The sequence below is a fragment of the Triticum urartu genome, chromosome 7A (genome assembly GCF_056163025.1).
Source record: "Triticum urartu cultivar PI428250 chromosome 7A, HENAU_Tu73, whole genome shotgun sequence".
Taxonomy (NCBI): Eukaryota; Viridiplantae; Streptophyta; class Magnoliopsida; order Poales; family Poaceae; genus Triticum; species Triticum urartu.
In genome coordinates this window covers 288,251,953-288,272,888 of record NC_141879.1, presented here as the reverse complement: position 1 = coordinate 288,272,888, position 20,936 = coordinate 288,251,953, and the positions used below count along the sequence as shown (strand labels likewise).

The window sequence follows — 20,936 nt, the reverse complement described above, 5'->3', positions numbered from 1 at the left end:
CGTGGAGTCAACAATCTGGTCGATGCGCGGCAACGGGAAGGGGTCCTTAGGGAAAGCCTTATTAATATCTGTGTAATCAACACATAGCCTCCACTTCCCATTCGCCTCGCGCACCACTACTGGATTGGCCAACCATGTCGTGTGGAGCACCCCTCTCACCAAACCTGCCGCTTCCAACTTCCTGATCTCCTTTGTGATGAACTCCTGCCTTTCCAGAGCCTGCTTTCTGACCTTCTGCTTGATGGGCCGCACGTGGGGGCAGACAACTAGGTGGTGCTCAATCACCTCCCTAGGAACACCAGGGATGTCGGACGCTTTCCATGCAAACACGTCGACATTTGCCCGCAGGAAGGTGATGAGAGCGCCTTCCTATTTGCTATCGAGGGTGGAGCCTATGATGAAGGGACCTCCCGTGCCATCCTCCTCGACAGGCACCTTCTTGGTTTGCGGCGGCTCGGCTCTGGATCTCTTGCTCTTGTCGGTAGAGCTCTCTGGCACGTCCTCAACGGTAGCACAACACTCCGAGGAGGTGCACTTGCCGGAGTGGGTGCGAGATGTCTTGCGGGGCTCCTTTTCCCCTCCCGGGCCGTCAGCGGCAGGAGCAGGTGCCTTGACGGCAGCTGCTGCAACTGCTTCCCGGTAGAGTTGGTCGGCGCATTCCAGCGCATCCTTCTTGTCGGAGGGGACAGAGATGATGGTCAACGGCCTGGGCATCTTTAGCATGTTGTAGGCATAGTGTGACGCCGCCATGAACTTGGCCAATGCCGGGCGGCCGAGGATCCCGTTGTAGGGCAAGGGGATCTCGGCCACATCAAAGACGATCCTCTCCATCCTGTAGTTCAACTCTCCTCCAAATGTCACGGACAGTGTGACCTTTCCCTTCGGCTGGCTCCTCCCCGGATTGACCCCTTGAAACATGCCCGTTTCCTCGAGGTCTCCATCAGGGATTTGCAACCTTTTGATCACGACAGGCGAGATCAGGTTCAGGCCGGGCCCGCCATCAACCAACATCTTGTTCACTGAGGTTGCGTATTGTTGGCGAGACCAACAACGGCAAACACCCGACCGCGGTAGTGCGTTCAGGGTGGTCCTCGGCGTCAAAGATGAGGGGCGTGCTGGACCACTTCAGCGGCTTCTGAGCGTCAAACGACGGCTCTCCTGCTGTAATCTCACGCGCCCACTGCTTGAGCTGGCGGTGAGAGGTATGCAGCGAGGCGCCGCCATCGACGCACATGGCCTCCGTAGCCTTCTGGAACCCTTGCTCACCAGACTCGTCGCCCTCGTCGTGATCGTCGTCTTCTTGTTTCTTGTTGTGGCCCCGGGCGGGCCTCTCTTGCTGGTTGTCCTTGCCGGGGCGGCCTCCTTGGCCGCCACGCTTCTTGCCAGATCCCTCAGCACCGTCCTGGTCCTTCTCCTTGTCCCGCCTTTCGTACTCAGCCTTTTGCTTCTCAGCACGCAGCTCGACTTGTCGGCAGTTCTGGAGGTCGTGGCCCTTGGTGCGGTGGATCTTACAGTATTGCTTGCCGGAGCTTCCTGGCTTGTCGGTAGCCGCCAGGGCCTGGCAGGCAGCGCACCCGGCAATCTCCTTGCCGGGGGCGTCTACCTTGACCTTCTTGCCGGCACCGGTATCGTCAGGTCCGTCAACGGCAAGCACGACCTTGCAATTGCGTTTCCTGTTGCGACGTCGGCTCTTCTTCGTCGGGGTGGCGGCATCTTCATCAGTAGAGTCGGTTTCTGCGCCGGCGTCTTCGCCGGGGTACTTCCTTCCCTCTTCAGCCCGGGCGCACCTATCGGCCAGAACGTAGAGCTCGGCCACATCCTTAACCTTGGTCATCGCCAGCTCCTCGCGCATCTTGCGATTGCGTATGTTCTGGTGGAACGCGCTAATCACAGCGGCAGGATGAACGTCGGGGATGTTGTACTGCACCCGGCTGAATCTCTGGATGTACTTGCGCAGGGTCTCCCCTTCCTTCTGGGGAATGATATGCAGATCACTGGCCTGACCATGAGCTTGGTGGCCTCCTCTGAAGGCGCCAATGAACTCATGGCACAGATCTGACCAGGAATAAATGGAATCCACCGGCAAGTGCATCAACCAAGACATCACATTGGGCTTGAGCGCCAGCGGGAAATAGTTGGCAAGCACCTTGTCGTCGCGAGCCCCATCGGCCTGCATCGCGATAGTGTAGATGCTGAGGAACTCGGACGGATGGGTCTTGCCGGTGTACTTCTCGCCGACGTCGGGCTTGAACATGCGGTGGGACGGCCACTGGAACTGCCTCAGCTCACGGGTAAAAGCCGGGCAGCCCACCTCGTAAGGTAGTCCGTCGGGGCCCCCTGGTGCCGGGTGGTCCATAGCGGGTCCCGCCCGCTTGTCCGACTGGCGGCACGTTTCGCGCCGGCGCTCGACGGTGGTTCGAGCGTCTTCGTGAGCTCGCTCCTGAAGGACCTGGCGCTGGTCGCGGAGGGTCCGCGAGTCGGACGATGCTATGGAGATGTTATCACAAGCGTCGTCGCGATGGGCCGACGCCCACGGCGGCTAGCGAGGAGGAGGAGAGTGCACCGTGGCCACAGCTCCCTCGGTCCTCCCAGCGCCAGCATGTGGTGGCTCGGTGGAGCACCGGCCCGAGGGCCCCACCGGTCGTGGATTGTCTTTGTTTGCGATGATGACGAGGCTCCGGATGGTGGCCCTCCACTCGTCGAGCTTCTCCGCAGCAGGAGGGAATTCGAGGAGCAGCTGTGCGCGCGCCAAAGCTTCCGCTGGCGTGGGCGGCGGCGACAGCTGTGTGGATCGCGGCGCGCTTCGACTTCTAACTACGTTAGAAGGAGCTCCGTCACGACCCAGCGGCTGCGCGCCATTTTTGCCAGTGCTTCGGCGAGCGTGCTGAACCCCCTCATCTTGCCGATGACGCACATGGCTCTTCCCACGGCGGTGCCCAGGGTCACCATCATGGTGACGCTGCTCGGCGCGCACACCATGGGAAGAACGCGTGGCGGTCGCCGGTGTAGGCGTCCTGGAGGTCTCCACGCCACCCGGAGTCGGCACAACAATGCCCCTGGAGGGCCCCGCGCCGCCTGCGGGGGGCCCAGCTCCATCCTTGGATCCGGCGACGTGTAGCCGGTCGTCTAGCGCGCGAACAATGCCGCTCGCCAGGCTCCGACTGCCTGGGCAATGCTGGTGCTCGCGAGCCGCGACCCGGGTCCTGTCTGCGACCGGTCCGCTGCCCGTCCACACCGGCACGGGTCGTTCAGATCCCAACGAATCGACCGCCGTGGCCGTCCTCTTCTTAGGGGCCATGGCGACGAAGAACTGCTAGGCTAACTACTAGACCAGATTCTCACAATTGCGCCCCTACCTGGCACGCCAAAGGATGTCGGTGTGGAACGACACCTATGGGATCACAAGAATCCCTACTACGGTTGCCGGGGCGCAGGGTTGCGAGGAGAGCAGGGCTAGTAGACAGCACAAGGATCGTTTACCCAGGTTCGGGCCACGAGGATGCATAAAACCCTAGTCCTACTTTGGTGGGTGTATTTCTGAGAGTTCTTGAGCTCTCGAACTAGCTGTGGTCAGCGTGTGGTTTCAAAGAGACGAATCCCCCTCCTCGTCGCCTTGGTCCTCCTTTTATAGGAGAAAGGGGTTGCCACAGTGGCACACATGAGGTGGAAAGGTCTACAGTGGCACGAGGTTATCCCTCGTATTACAGGACAAGGCACATTTAATGCATCGCTTAGGTGTCCTCTTTCTTTATCGGGGACGGGGGCGAGGCCCGTCCCGTCCGTCGCCGCTCCTCCTTGCTTCGACACGCGCCTCGGCCAGGGATGCGTGCGGTGCCATGCAGGCAGGTAGGCAGCTGAGTTGGCGCGGTGGTGGAGCCTTCACGAAGATCTACATGCCGCCACGCAGGCACTTGATGAGTTGGCCTGGGAGCTGCATGTTGCCATGCAGGTGCCCGCCCAGCTGGTTGGGCTGGCAGCTGCATGTGAATGGCGGTGGAAGCTTGGTTGACGTGGGCTTGGCGGTGGCCTTGCCGATGTCTTTGGCGAGGGCCTTGCCGGGTGGCCCGGCAAGGGTCTCGCCGTGGCGTGTTGTCGTCCCCGGCAAGGATATTGTCAGGGGTCTGGTGGCCTTCCTTGGCAAGGATCTTGCCGAGAATCATCGTCTTCTAATCTGATCTTGAATATGTCTTCACAAATATCTACATGCCACCATAGGGGTGCCTTCCCGAGCCTTGGCCCCACGCTGATGATGGCACTCGGGGCCGTGGGCTCAAGGGTGGTTCGCTCTGTTGGTGCAGGGCGAGCTGTCCCGACAAGATTCTTGCCGGGGCCGCTGAGGCCACCCGGCAATGGTCTTGCCGGGGGAACTTGCTTCGTCCCTCTGCTCTTTGTGGTCTTGGCCTTGGCGTTGCTTTGATTGTCATGGGCTTCGATCTTACCTTGGTTCACCTCCCTCGTTCTGCTTGGTGTGGCCGTGGGCGCGGCTCTGACTGTCCGTGCATAGGAAAAGGGGTACAAAGATGCGCCCCTATTTTTGTACACCGACAATCTAGCATAACATGTATGAAAAATGATGAACGGTGGCTGAGCCACAACTACTATGTCAGCTATATGATCATGCAAAGCAATATGACAATGAATGCTCAAGTCATCAAACGGAAGCGGTGGAAGTTGCATGGCAATATATCTCGGAATGGCCATGGAAAAGCCATAATAGGTAGGTATGGTGGCTGTTTTGAGGAAGATATAATAAGGCTTATGTGTGATAGTGCATATCATATCACAGGGTTTGGATGCACCTGCGAAGTTTGCACCAACTCTCGAGGTGAGAAAGGGTAATGCACGGTACCGTAGAGGCTAGCAAATTGCGGAAAGGTAAGAGTGCGTATAATCCATGGACTCATATTCACTGGTGCGCGTCGGTCCTAAACAAATGGTTTAAAACCCCTTTCCGCGACGGCATTTGGAACTGTCGCCAAGTGAGTGTGGGTGATAGGGGTGTCCTTCCCACACGACCCAGAAACCGTCGGGGATATGCCCTCCTGGCACACACGTTCGGCAAAATGAGGTCGTGTGCAACCGGCGAGCACTCAAATATGGAAATACGTATAGTAGAGCTAAAAATATACAATTATATGGTGAAATTGTTTCCGGTCGCAAGTACATCCCACACAGTCAGTCCCCGCTAAACATTTCCATTCATATGCACATCCCACATAGTCGCTCCAAGGAAAACATTTCCGTTCACAGGTACATCACACACAATTTTTCCCGTTAAATCTTTTGCGTTATTGAATGTATCACACACGGTCCGTAGAAGAAATTGTGTGGCAAAGGCTGTCCATCACACACAATTTTTATGTGGTAAACGTTTGCGCAAGGTGGCTTAACGCAAACAGTTTTCAAGAGAAAATCGTGTGTGATTGTTCATTGGTCCAACACGATTTATTCCTAGAAACTGTGTGCGTTTCCTGAGGTCATCACCGTCGGTATTTTTTCAACTACTGTTTGCAATAGCGAAACACAATTAGCAGGCTAATTATTCGATTATTCATAATCCATTTATTAATATAATCAACATTTCATATTAAGCACATAATATATTTCATTTCCATATTAAGGAAGCATAATTTCATAATTGAAATACATCAGAGTACAACATCATATAGCTTCAGCACTCAGCTACCCCATTACACAACTGCACCAGCAACAAGTTCCACATGCAACATGTAGAACCTTTCGAAATTACCATCATAGACGATATATAGACAGATGCATCTCATCTGGAAAACTGCTGAAGCGGAAGGCGAATATTGAGCCTTCATTCATGTTGAAGGTCTTTGCAACTTTAGGCCGAGTGCCTGTGGATGATTGACTGTCCGTCCTTCGTCCTCTTCAGGAACACTGCAATATTGAACCATGGGTGTTGTATGAAAACCTTCCTCGCCTCCTGACCATAGAGGTGTTTTGAGAGGTAATCATCAATGAACTGCTTTGGAAAGGCCTAAAAACAAGGATGTGCATAAATATCTTCTCTATATTGGAAATGGGGCAAAGGAATAAAAAAGGCAAGGTATAATAGTTAGTACCATCTTGTAGTGAACTGATGTCTTCTTCATTGTGCAGACAAAGATCTATTGTTTTTTGTTGCTAATTTCTTTATCCTAAGAATCTTTCTGAGTTTCTTGATTTGATTGATATTCATGGACAACTCATTTCCCCATATGCAAAAAGGGTCGAACAATGGGTCAAAACCTCTGATAGCAGGACCTACATGTGCAAGACCAAATTGTTAAAAACCAAAATATTAGAATGGTTCCTGCAATTGCATAATAATGTGCTATTAGACAATGGACCATGCACATGCTAACCTCGATTGTAAACCTCAGTGCTTCCCATTGTTTCCCTGACATATAAGGTAATTAGTCATCAGGTTAAATAAGGGTTCACATGCTATCAGTAAAATATGTTGATGAAAAATAAGCACATTGCAGATTCATCAGATTAATTGAATCCACGTGGAAAACCCATTTACCCAAACCAAGCATGATTAAGAACTAGGAAATATAGCACTTGTATATGTTTCTCATGTATTAAGTGCAGCCAAATTCGATTTATTCCTCACATGCACAACAATACAAAATTCTACCCATGACAATTGGACATCGCATTGCAGAATTGAACCAAGCAGTTAACTAAACACCACAACAAATGAACCAAACATTAACTGAGCACCACATTGCACAATATAACATACTCCTAATAAAAGATCAGAGAGTTAACCAAACTGTTAACTACAACCAATTGTAGCAATTGTATTTGTTTCTCATGTATTTACTGTAGCCAAATTCAATTTATTCCTCACATGGTATAAAATAACAGAATGCACCCACAATTTTGAAAAGACAAATTCGATTTATTTCTCACATGGAAGACAATACAAAATTGCAGCCTAAGAATTGAACATCACATTTGCAGAATTGAACCAAACAGTTAACTAAAGATGACAACTAATTAACAAAATGGTTAGTAAGTGAGCACCACACTGCATGGATATAGAACATATACACTAGAGCAACATATTGCATGGTGAAATTAGATAGCACAATTCACTAGAATTTGTGAAGGAAAGGCAGGACCAGCACACGCAACGGGTAAATCGAGCATGCTTAACCGGCGTACCTAGCAATTGGCAAGGTGCTCCTTCAAGATCTGGTGGTCGGAACGAATGGCAGCCATCACGACCTCATCCGCACGTGCGGCCGTGATTTGCTTCTCCGCTACCAAATGCTCCTTGAGGTCCTGGCTATACTGCGTGCACCATGGCTTAGGTCGGTGCTTTTTTGGTGGAGGGTTCGGTGATTTGGGTGGAAGGTGTCGCGGTCGCGCCGGCTGTCTGGGCATGTGGGATGTGGAAGGAGGAGGAGGATGGGGGTCGGGTGTGGATTACCTGCCTGGATAGAGGATGCCGAGCAGCGTGAAGGAGGGTCGCCGGCGAGGAGGCGGCGGTGCTGCAAGCAAGGAGTGAAGGTTTCAACTTGGAAAGCAAGTCAGAAAGAGGGGAAATGTGGCTTTTGGTAAGGGGGAGGGGGCGGGGAGGTACATATTTCTGCGGAAGCCAAAAATTTGGAATTGCTTCATCCAAAAATCTGGCGCGCAAAGTGTCATCAGACACGGTCCCTTATTCAGAACTATGTACGATATGTGGACATCACAAACAATTCAAATAGCCTAACCCATGTGTGATGAGTTTGAACGTCAAATGTTTAGGTTCGAATTTCCATGGTTAAAGTGGTCATCCACGTCATTGCATAATTTGGGTATACAAAGGAGACTACAGCACACCCACACTTCTTAATCGAGCAAGTTCAGCAATTAAACAGAGCTAGCTAACCTAAACATTACTCTAACAAATTAAAGACCAGCGCTCTTAATTAAACAAAATAAAGAGTACTACTACGGCTGGTGCTCGTCGATCTCTGCCGCCGCATCCATGTCCAGCTCGCGCTCGACGGATCTTGGGGAAGGGGCTCCATGGCATCCATCGCACCATACTCGGCGAGCATCTTGCCATCCGCGTCCGCCATCTCTTTGGAAAAGGCCGCCACGAGCTGGGCATGGGCAGACGCGATCTAGGCCTGGACGGGCTCCCTCGTTGCAAGGTATGCGGCGGAGGAACGGACGGCTGCTCGAACGCTCTCGGCGATTGCCAGCTCTTCGGCCGTGGGTTGCCGACCGTTGTCGGAAAAGCTTCGTTCGATTTGTGCGGTGACCGCCAGGAGCTGGGCGTGGGCAGCCTCGACATGGTCGTGGGCGGCCTCCATCAGGGCTAAGGCCGCCGTTGCAGAACGGATAGCTGCTATGCCGCTCTCGCCAGTTGCTATCCCCGAGGCAGATGTTGCTGTCGCCACCTGAGAAGCAACAGCCACCGTTTGGGCTGCCCTTGCCGCCCGGTCGCAAATTGCGGCCGCGCTCATGCACCTTGTTAGCACGCGCATGGCGGCTGCGGCCGCGCTCTTGCCGGAGTGGGCCGCCGAAGTTGCCCTCACGACGCGGGTCCACGTGCCCATCTTTCACCGACGACAATTGAACAATGAAATGATATTTAGGGAGCGAGCTAGTGTGCTTGAGACGCCGGCTGTGGACTACAGCCGACGCACCTTCTCGCGTAAGCCATAGGCGTACTATACACCGACGGTGCTCTAAGATATTTTGTACTACATCTCACACGGTTGCTGATAATAAACTGTTGCGTTCTACTTGATTTTTCATCTTGATTTGAATTACATAATGGGGTCACAACAGCAATGGACGGTGTTTGAATTGCTAGACCTTTTATCTGGAGTGAACATGCAACTATATGTGTGTCGTAAAAGAATTGGAATTATTCAGGGTTCGTTTGAACAATTTATACATTAAATTGGTTTTCTAGCCATTTCAGGTGAACAATTCACTTTGAACTACATGCACATGCTCCAGTGCATATAAATTGGTTGAAAAATCAAATATGTGTCCTTGGGTGCATGCTTAGGTCCCATGCAAGAAATGGGAATGAATTTCAAACACCCGGACACTCTTGATTGCCAGCAAAACATTGAGATGCTTGGTTTTTAAATTCTAGTAAATAAAAAACTAGTCTGAAATTCATGAAACTTGGCATGCTACCATGGAGCGGCATCAACATGCCGTGGTAAATTTTTTGTCCCATTTGGGGCAGGTTTGGGTATATGTTTCTCACAACAAGCATGATGGTTCTCGGTAGGGAACGTCCCACCTTTGGGGACGAAACGATATCCATTGCCTCTTATTGCTTTCAATTTTTTTTTCTCGTGTCAACATAGAACAACAGGAGTGTTTTATGAATTTTTGTGATTTTTCGGGGTTCATTTGGACATTTTTATGCATTAACTGAGTTTTCAATGCATTTTATGTGCATAATTCAAATTTGAACTACATGCACATGCTCCAGTGCATATAAATTGGTTGAAAAATCAAATTTGTGTACTTGGGTGCATGCTTAGTTCCCATGCAAGAAGTGGGAATGAATTTCAAACACCGGGGCACCGTTCATTGCCGGCAAAACATTGAGATGCCTGGTTTTAAAATTCTAGTAAATCCAAAACTCGTCTTAAATTCATGAAACTTGGCATGCTATCATGGAGCGGCATCAACATGCCGTGGTACAAATTTTATCCCATTTGGGGCAGATTTGGGTATATGCTTCTCACAAACTAGAGCTTCTCACAACAAGCATGATGGTTTTCGGTAGGAAACGTCCCACCTTTGGGGACGAAACGATATCCATTGCCTCTTATTGCTTTCAAATTTTTTCTCGTGTCAACATAGAACAACAGGAGTGTTGTGTGAATTTTTGTGATTTTTCGGGGTTCGTTTGGACATTTTTATGCATTAACTGAGTTTTCAATGCATTTATGTGCATAATTCAAATTTGAACTACATGCATATGCTCCAGTGCATATAAATTGGTTGAAAAATCAAATCTGTCTCCTTGGGTGCATGCTTAGGTCCCATGCAAGAAATGGGAATGAATTTCAAACACTAGGGCATCGTTGATTGTCGACAAAACATTGAGATGCCTGGTTTTTAAATTCTAGTAAATCCAAAACTTGTCTGAAATTCATGAAACTTGGCATGCTATCATGGAGCGGCATCGACATGCCATGGTACAAATTTTTTCCCATTTGGGGCAGGTTTGGGTATATGCTTCTCACAAACCGGAGCTTCTCACAACAAGCATGATGGTTTTCGGTAGGGAACGTCCCACCTTTGGGGACGAAACAATATCCATTGCCTCTTATTGCTTTCAATTTTTTCTCATGTCAACATAGAACAACAGGAGTGTTGTGTGAACTTTTGTGATTTTTCGGGGTTCGTTCGGACATTTTTATGCATTAACTGAGTTTTCAATTCATTTATGTGCATAATTCAAATGTGAACTACATGCACATGCTTCAGTGCATATAAATTGGTTGAAAAATCAAATCTGTGTCCTTGGGTGCATGCTTAGGTCCCATGCAAGAAATGGGAATGAATTTCAAACACTAGGGCACCGTTGTTTGCCGGCAAAACATTGAGATGCCTGGTTTTTAAATTCTAGTAAATCCAAAACTCATCTGAAATTCATGAAACTTGGCATGCTATCATGGAGCGGCATCAACATGCCGTGGTACAATTTTTTTCCCATTTGGGGCAGGTTTGGGTATATGCTTCTCACAAACCGGAGCTTCTCACAACAAGCATGATGGTTTTCGGTAGGGAACATCCCACCTTTGGGGACGAAACGATATCCATTGCCTCTTATTGCTTTCAATTTTTTTCTCGTGTCAACATAGAACAACAGGAGTTTTGTGTGAATTTTTGTGATTTTTCGGGGTTCGTTTGGACATTTTTATGCATTAACTGAGTTTTCAATGCATTCATGTGCATAATTAAATTTTGAACTACATGCACATGCTCGTGTGCATATAAATTGGTTGAAAAATCAAATATGTGTCCTTGGGTGCATGCTTAGGTCGCATGCAAGAAATGTGAATGAATTTCAATCACCAGGGCACCATTGATTGCCAGCAAAACATTGAGATGCCTGGTTTTTAAATTCTAGTAAATCCAAAATTCTGTTAACCATTCACGTGACACCACGTGTCTTGGTTTTAATGGCTGTAGGAGGTGCCGTGTGGACAGCTGCTTGAGCTTGACTGAACGATAGGCGTGTGAGCGCCGTCCGGTGCGCAGGCTGACCGAGAGGCGTGCAAGCTGTCCTCGAGTGTGCAGGCTCACCAGGAAGCGTGCGAGCTGTACGCTGCGCAGGCTCACTGGGAAGCGAGCCCTTTGACTTCCATGGCCGTCCGCCTTGCTCGCATCCTCTCCATTAATGGCGCCCAAGCCGTAGTTTAATTCACTTTTTAAATATAAAACATTCATCGCAAACGTTTTAGTTAGAACACCCGTATGCAAACCGACAGCATCCCCAGGAAGCCAAGAGAAAATGTGCCGAGCAGGATTTCTGCAGCTCTTGATCGCAAACGTTTTAGATAGAACACCCGTATGCAAAGTGAGAGCAGCGCAGGATTTGTGAATCCCTTCAACACAAACGGCTGTTTTGGATGACCCGTGTGCAACCCTGTAAAAACAATTTGGTAAGATTTGTCAATCCTTATAACACTGCGATTTGTCAAAATATGAAGCTAAAAATCACTAGCAGTATCTAATTTTTGCTACTAAAATTTAGTAATTAAGCATAGATTAAGCAGTCGTTCTTAATTTATACAAACAGTTCAACTCGACAGCTGAACCGACCAAACTTTTCCCCAATTGCTGCCAACCACGTACTGAAATAGCTAGTTCAACTATATATGCTAGCTAATTTTAAGTACGTTGTACAGTTCCACCCCATCTATAGTCAGATGAACTGAACAAAATAGCCCCTAAATACTACTACTACTACTACTACTACTACTACTACTACTACTACTACTACTACTACTACTACTACTACTACTACTACTACTACTACTACTACTACTACTACTACTACTACTACTACTACTACTACTACTACTACTACTGCGGAGGGGTTTTGTACTACTTCCGACTGCCTCTCCTCTGCCTTGCGCGCTCAGTAAGAGGCGGCAGAGGAGGAGCCTGCTGACGAGCTGGGCAACCGCAATGCGGTGCCTGCTGCTAATGCAGCTTCAGCGACACTCACCTGGAACACCCTTTGCCGCTCCAGATGACCCCTCTCGAAGCGGTGGTTCTCCTTGTAGATCTCCTGATTCCTCACCTCTGAGGCGGCGTGTGCCGCGACCACTCCGGCGGTAAGGCTCTTTGCGTGCTCGACGAGGCGCTCCTCATCCTCCTGCAGGAACTCGGTGTAGCGCGCAAGGTCGATGTTGCACGTGCGGGCATCCACCTCCGCCTCCCGCCTTCGGGCGGCAGTGGTGGAGCGGGTGATGACCCCGGCGGCCGACGGTGGGCTGGCAGCCACGGCGGCCGACAATGGAGTGGCGGCCACGACCACCACCTCCCGCCTTCGGGCCACGATGGAGGAGCGGGTGATGGCCATAGTAGACGGCAGTGGGGTGGCGGCCACGACGGCCATCTCCCGCCTTCGGGCCATGATGGCGGAGCGGGCGATGGCCCTGGCTTTCGATGGTGGTGTGGCGGCAACGGCGGCCGGCAACAGCTACCTACGGGCACTGGCGGCGGAGCGTGTGGTGGGTATTCCTCGCACACCCAACAGGGACGCCACGCGCACTACACTACGCCGGGGACTGCGCCGCCGCCGCGGTGTAGCCTCCTAGTTGGAGTTGTCCTCTGATGATGGCAGAGTGGCTGAGCGATGATAACGGACCGGTGCCATTGGCGATTGTGTGAGAAGCAGACGAGATAAGCTACAGGGATGGAGGGGAAAATGCGAATCAGGACTCGTCGGCCGTGAGGTTTTTTTAGCAGGCCAGTAAGCATTGAGATTTTGGGGGATTTCACCGAGTCGGGCGGGAAGCTTGCGCGGGAACCTGCAAGGTTGCGCGGGAACGGGGTCACCGACGATTCATTGGCGCCACCGTTTGGCAAAAAGAATGCCCCCGCGCGCTGCGCAAGCTTGCGCTGTAAGCCGTCTACGGCAGCGGGGTGACAAGACGTGCGAGAGGAGGACGAAAGGCCACGTACACATACGGTTCATAAAAAAACGTTTGCGATTTAATTACCTACTATACCACCGTCCCGGTTTATAAGTATGATTTAACTAATAAAATACGAATGCATGTCGCCAAAGATTATATAGTTGGATTTGTATTTGAACATAGTTTCCAATTATATAATTTTTAAAACATGCATTAACATTTTGTTGGTTAAATTTGAGGGCAAAGTATGACATGGAATATAAAGGAGACTATAGACTAGACGGAGGTGGTACCACACGGCCGCTCTCTACGCAGCGACGCTACTGTCGTCCGGCTTGTAGGCGACCATTTCCCACGTGTTCAACTGCTCTATGCGTGTGGTTGCTTGTGGTTCATGCAGCCGTGGCGCGCTCTGCTCGCGCCCCGCCGCGCGCGCTCTGCTCTCGCGTCCCTCGGGGTGCTCGATGCATGATCATGCACGTTCGTGTGCAAGCGGTTGCGCCGGGCGCGGCGCGACGATGCAGTTACCCGCTGCAAAAACTGCCATGCGGACGCGCCGAGAATCCACTCCGCCCGGCCCCCTTTTATTCCTACGGCCATTTACCTTCATCTCTCGTCTCACACGACACAATAAGCGCATGCACGAGGACACATACCGAGAGGACATCCATCGTTCCAATGGCGCTCCCCGTGGCTCCAATGGCGCTCCCAGCGACCGACGATGACAACGACAGGCAGTTCACCACGCATCACGTAGTGTACACCCACATGAGGGGGAAGGCCCTCTCGGTGGTGTACACGAACGATCCGGTCTCGGTGGAGAGCTCCATCCAAACTATGGAGCAGGTCCTTGCTAAGGACAAGTACCGAGTGGTCGGCTTCGACCTCGAGTACACCATGGATCGTGCCGGGCACGATCAGAAGGTTGCCGTCGCCCAATTGTGCGTGCGACATGACATCCTCATATACCACTTCCACCTTGCCACAAGGCATTGCGAGCATTTCTACAGGTTTATCAAGAGCTCCGACTACAGTTTCGCTACGGTGGACACCACCAACGATCTAAAAGCGCTCAACGTTTCAGACTTGAAATGCCCGAATCTTGTCAACATCCAGCACCACTACAAGGTCTGGGGCATCGACAAAAGCAAACTGAACTCCCTGGTTAACCTCGCCTTGGCCATCATCGACCCCTACTACGCGAAGATGAAGCAAGAGAGCAATAAGGACAAGAACGCCTGGCACAGTGTGTGGCATAAGAGACTGGATGAACAACATGTCAAGTACGCGGCTATGGACACGTACACAAGCTATGAGATGTACAGGCAGATCGTTGACATGAGGAACTGTCTTCTTCCTGACCCAGACGGGGGATCGAGCTACATAGCAGTGGCGGGAGCGTCACAAGAAGTAGATGACTAGACGATCATTTATCCTACTTTAGAATGCATGTAATTGTTTATTGAGGTGTGTGCGAATGATCTGTATAGTCACTTATGTAATTGGATGTTTATTTCAGTTATATATATACACATGTTATTCTACTATAGACAGAGCAATTCACATGGCTTATTAGCAGCAATCGTCTGTGTTATTATTGGTCTTCGCACACATTTCAGATTACAGACCTGTTTGCCGCGTATCACAGACACATCTTGTTCAGTTGAACCGTTTCCATTGTGTTGCCTAATCACACACAGTTCATCCCAGTGAACCGTATGCTGTATATCGCACATGCCTTCATCTAGCTGCCCATTTCTTTTGTGCCTCCTCATCCCAAACAGTTAATTGAGTTGAACCGTATGCCCTACATCGCACACGCAACTAAATTCTGAACCGTGTTTGATGCATCTGTCATTGCAAACTTTTTGCACCTTTTTTGACGTTTTTACACCATCGTTTGTGATTATGGCATCGCACAGAGTTTCGTCGAAGGGTCTCTGATCGTAGTGTTGCGTTTGGACCATCCTGCAGTAGTGATTAGTCATAAAGAACTCATATACTTATTGCAAAATTTTATTAGCCCTCGAAGCAAAGTACTACTATGCATGCCCCTAGGGGGATAAATTGGTAGGAAAAGACCATCGCTCGTCCCCGACCGCCACTCATAAGGAAGACAATCAATAATAAATCATGCTCCAACATCATAGCATAATGAGAGACTATACGTGCATGCTTCGGGAATCACAAACCTTAACACCAATATTCTTACTAACCACAACTGTTTACTAGTACCTCCCACATATTCCATCTCTATATCACAAAACTATTGCAAGGAATCAAACATATTATATTTAGTGATCCATAAGTTTTATGTAGGATTTTATGACTAACCATGCAAATAACCAATTCCTGTTGACTCTCTAAATAGATATAAGTGAAGCATGAGAGTTTAATTCTTTGTACAGAAGACCATGCTCTAACAAATATAAGTGAAGCAAAAGAGCATTCTTCAAACAATAGTTTTCTATGTGAAGAGAAACAGGCAGTCCAAACTTCAATTGATATAAGTGAAGCACATGAAGCATTCTATAAAGCCACACTCAAAAGATATAAGTGAAGTGCAATGAGAATTCTATAAATCAACCATGGACTATCTCATACCAGCATGGTGCATAAAAGAAATATGAAAAATAAACACAAAAGACGCTCCAGGATTACACATATCACATGAACAAAACGAAACCGAAAACATACTGATACTTGTTGAAGAAAGATGGGATGCCTTCCGGGGCATCCCCAAGCTTAGACGCTTGAGTCTCCTTGAATATTTACTTGGGGTGCCTTGGGAATCCACAAGCTTGAGCTCTTGCCTCTCCTGTTTCTCCTCATATCGAGACCTCCTCGATCTTTGATCACTTCATCCACACAAAACTCAACAGAAAACTTGGTAAGATCCGTTAGTATAATAAAGCAAATCACAACTCTAATACTGTTGAAAACCAATTCATGTTTTGTTTTTTCATTGTAGCTACTTTAATATAACTTTTCCATAGCTTATACTACCGATAAAAATTGATAGTTTCATCAAAACGAGCAAAACAATGCATCAAAAACAGAATCTGTCTTAAACAGGACAATCTGTAGTAATCTGAACATTCATCATACCTCTGGTACTCCAAAACTTCTGAAAAAATAGAAAAATAAACATTTATTACAGAAAGACAGTTCAAAAGGTTTTAGAACAATTTGATCTTCCAGTAAAAAATGTAAAATCGAGCACTACAGCCAAAGTTTCTGTTTTGCACCGCACAAACCAACAAGCAATCTAAACATCCTACAGGCAAATCTTGGCACATTACTTTTATAATACAATGGAATTGTATAAGGGGATAATTATTTTTGTGAGAATCTTCATGAAAAATTCTACATTGTTTCCATGAGCATGAACACAAGTGTTCAAGGTCGACCCTCACTTCTCCAATGCATAACTTCCAATCGCTTCTCTTTGTGAAAAGGTTTTTAAGTTCCCCTCCATATTTTTTTGTTTTTAAACTTTATAAAAGCACTCAATAGGAATAAATGACTCTCTACAACTTCCGGGTTGTCTCCCTGGCAGCGATTTCTTTAAAGTCATTAAGCTAGGCATAAAGTGCTCAAGTAATGAATCCACCCGGATCCCAAGGTATATCAAAGCCAATTTGAATCAACAATGATTTAGCAGTTAATAGTGAGCACAAAGCAAAATATATCAAGCAATGACAAAGTCTAACTCTCTTCCTATGCATCGGCATGTTATACAAGAACAATTCATGCACATCAAGTAAAGGCCAATACATAGCATAAGCAGTTTCTTGCAATTTTATCGTGTTGGAAACATAGAGAAGCAGAGATGTAGTTCCTCTCTCATAATAATTGCAAGTAGGAGCAGCAAGCACATGCATATTACATTCATAAAAAATCATCATGTGCAACGGTAAAAGGCAACCCATCAATGTAATCCGTAATAAGTGCAAATTTCTCTGATATAGTGTAGTCGGGAGAATTCAAAAAGATAATAGGACTATCATGTGTGGGTGCAATAGAAAAAATTTCATTCCTAACATAAGGAACTATAGCAAGTTCATCTCCATAAGCATAATTCATATTGGCATCTTGGCCACAAGCATAGCAAGCATCAAGTTCATCAAAAAGGGATATTTCAAATGAATCAACAGGTCATAGCAATTATAGCATTCATCCTTCGGTAAGCATGAAGTGACATTAAATAATTTATCAGTTGGACGGTTACTCTCATTAGAAGGTGGGCACGGGTAGCTAATCCGTTCTTCCTCCATTTTTTCTTCGCTCTCCTCCTCATCTTTTTCATCCAATGAGCTCATAGTTTCATCAATTTCTTATTCCATAGACTCCTGCAAAATATTAGTCTTTTTCTTGGACAGCGGAGTTATTCTCAATAAATACATCAATATCATAATTGTATTTATAATTATCATAGCAATATTTAAGGATCGCGAATTTTTTAGGTCTATAAACCGAATCATCAAAATCTTCAAACTTTTCAAACAAAGATTCAATTTCATATGCTCCCTTAAAAGCAAAAAATTCTTCTATTCGTTCCACATCATAATAATCATATATACCTCTAGCATAAGAATCCAAGGTTTCATTATCATTAAATTCGTATGAATAGGAAAGGCGTGGAACCTCAATCTTAGAGAAACAAGTATAATCATATCTCAAGCATAGATTCCAAGCATACCATTGCAACATTTCAATTTGATCCCATAAAAGTTTTCCCTTTTGAGTCAAGCGATAATCCCTAAAGTATTCACGTTGATCCAACGTTACTCCCATTATCAAGTTGAATGGGGTTTTCTCAGGATTATCAAAGTAGTGCATAATATTTTTCACATAACGAGCATCGAGGGTTTTAGGAGGTTCCCCATCTCCATGAGTAGCAAGTACCACTATTTTTTTGGTGTTTCATGTTCCATATCCATAACTAAAGATAGATAACAACTTAGAACAGGAAATAAAAACTACTTAGTGATAAAGCAAACAAGCACACACGGGAATATTCACCCCCACGCTATTGCTCCCTGGCAACGGTGCTAGAAAAAGGTCTTGATAACCCACAAGTATAGGGGATCGTTTGTAGCCTTTTTCGATAAATAAGAGTGTCGAACCCAACGAGGAGCTAAAGGCAGAACAAATATTCCCTCAAGTTCTATCGACCACCGATACAACTCTACACACACTTGACGTTTGCTTTACCGAAAACAAGTGTCGGATTTCGGGTTCCGGCAAAACCCTTAAGGTTCGAACACTGGGGTGCGCGCGAAGATCTCCCCCTACCAACTCACGCCCTCAACCTCGCCACGATCTCTAAGGCTAACTCGACGAACTCGCAACACAAGGGACACAAGATTTATACTGGCTCGGGCCACCGTTGTGGTGTAATACCTTACTCCAGTGTGGTGTGGTGGATTGCCTCTTGGGCTGATGATGAACAGTACAAGGGGAAGAACAGCCTCTTGAGGTGAGGTGTTCTTGTGCTTGGTGGGTGTGAGGCTAAGGATGGAATGGCTCCGATCCAAGATGAGCTCGATCCCCTAGCTATGGTGGTGGCTAGTCCTATTTATAGAGGCCCTGGTCCTCTCCCCAAATATTGAGCGGGAAGGGAGCCAACAACGGCCAATTTGGAAGGGGACAGCTAGTACAGCTTATCCTGACAAAAGTAGTCTTCGCCTGCCAAAGGATCTGGTGACGACGCTGTCTTGGGCTCCACGGTGACCTCCGTCCTACTGTCCTGCTGGTCTTGGTCTCGTTGCACCGATATGGAAACCTTTGCTTGACGCCTCGATACTCTTCGTCTGCGCTTGCCTCCTTAACACCAAAAAGGAAACAATGACACTGTGCGCACTGGCGCCCGCCTGGCACCCGCCTGGTCTCGATCGTCATGGCTCACGTCATTGGAACCTCGCGAGGTTTGCCTTGCCTTGATCTCTCCGCCCCTCGCGAGCCAGCCTGGTGAGGCCGCTCCTGAGGAGGTCTTGTGTCATCCGCCTCAGGAGGCTTGGCCTCTCGCGAGGGTCTTGTATGCTTGTTGGTGAAGATGGGCCGTACGGGCCCGCTCGCAGAGCCACGCCATGGGCCGCAGGCAGGCAAGTCTGGGGACCCCCATTCCCAGAACGCCGACAGTAGCCCCCGGGCCCAAGGCACGCTCGGGCTTAGCTTCGAGGCGAAGCCAAAGGGCAAGTGCAGAGCGTCGCGGGCCCTAATAGCCTGCGGCCTTGGTCGACGCGTGGCGGCTGGTTGGACGTGGGCATCTTCGCTTCCCCATGCCGCCTTGATACCCGCCCGGCTAGGCGGCCACCACGGTCTACACGGTTTCCCTCCTGTTGTTGTCACACACTCTCCAATTCTTCCGCTTCCTCGTAGCTCAGCCTCTCCCCCTGATCCAATCTGAGCTCAACCCTCCCATCGCCATGGCACCGGACCAGTCGGAGAAAGGGAAGAGTCCCCTGTTCCCCGCCGGGCTATGCCCGACCACTGAGCCTGCCGTTGGCAGGTCGCTGGTGCTCAACCAAGAAGCCATGGACAAGGTGCGTCCCATGCTCGCCTGCAGCTTCAATGAGTGGGGAAGGATGGTAGCCTGGCCTGCATCTCATGCTCGTATCAACCGGACAAGCACTAAGGTCCCATTCTTCATCGACGCCCTTTGGGCTGGCCTGGTTCCTCCTTTCTTCGCCTTCTTCAATGTAGTGCTAGCCCATTATCAGATCCACATGCTGCACCTTAATCCCCAATCCGTGACCCTTCTTGCCGTCTTCGCCTTTGTTTGCGAGGCCATGGTGGGCATTGCTCCTTCCGTGGCCTTCTCCGCCACTTCTTCTCGTTGCACCTGATTGATCCCCGGCAGAGCTCGGGGTGCCTGAGCTTCCAGGACGTGGCGGCGATGGCCGGCGCGGGGATTGACTTCGAGCTCCCACCATCCACGAGCGAGTTTCGGACACGGTGGGTATTTGTTGATGTCGGAGTGCTCAGCCCCCCGCTCTCTTCTCCGCCAGCGCCCGCCATTCCTAACTCCAGTTGGTGCCACCAAAGGCTTGCCGATTCACGCCTTGCCCCCGTCTGGCTCAGGCTGAAAAGGCTCAAGGACCTTGACGTGACTACGCCTATGGTGGTGAAGGAGTTCGTCAGGCGCCGAATCGCTCCGCTTCAGCGCCACTCCCGACCGATGTGGGCCTTGCTCAACAGCAAGGACCACATGAGACTTCAGGAGTCCGGGCTCCCCCTTGAGGCACGGCAAACGGTGCTTGAGGTCCTGACGGGTGTCTCGTTGCCAGGCGACACACCAAGGAAGAGTTGCCTTCTGTACCGCTGCTTGAACAAGGCGACATTCGTGGAGCAGATGCCCTCCTTCGATGAGTGGGGGCTGCGTCCAGTCGGCCTCGTGGGGCCCCGTGAGAACCCCATCATCATGGTTCCTCTCCCTACCGCTGGCGTCGAGCTCGCCCCAAGTGTGGATGCAGGGGGGCGATCACCGCTGGGGGCCGATGGCGAAGGTGCCGAGGTGCTAATGCCGCCCAGGGCTCCCGAGGCGTTGTCCTCGGGAACTCATAATTCTTGCCCTGGGGCGGCGGTTGAGGGGGCGATGCAGCCCGCATCTCCCGAGGCCGGGGCTCCTGAGGCCTCGGCAGGTCGCTGTGAGGCAGAGCCTGATAGCTCCCCTCAGCTTGGCGCTCCTGAGGCTGCCCCTTCGAGCGCTTCTCCTCGTGTTGGCCGCCATGTCCAGCGCCTCGGTCGGATTTGCATGGACTTCGAAGAGCTCCGCAAGAGGAAGGGGTC

At 49.4% G+C, this 20,936-nt stretch overlaps 1 pseudogene; it reads right to left on the bottom strand.

Annotated features, from left to right (window-relative positions):
* Positions 1-369: 369 nt before the first annotated feature.
* On the bottom strand, positions 370-1,234 carry LOC147959334 (uncharacterized; annotated as a pseudogene).
* Positions 1,235-20,936: the final 19,702 nt, after the last annotated feature.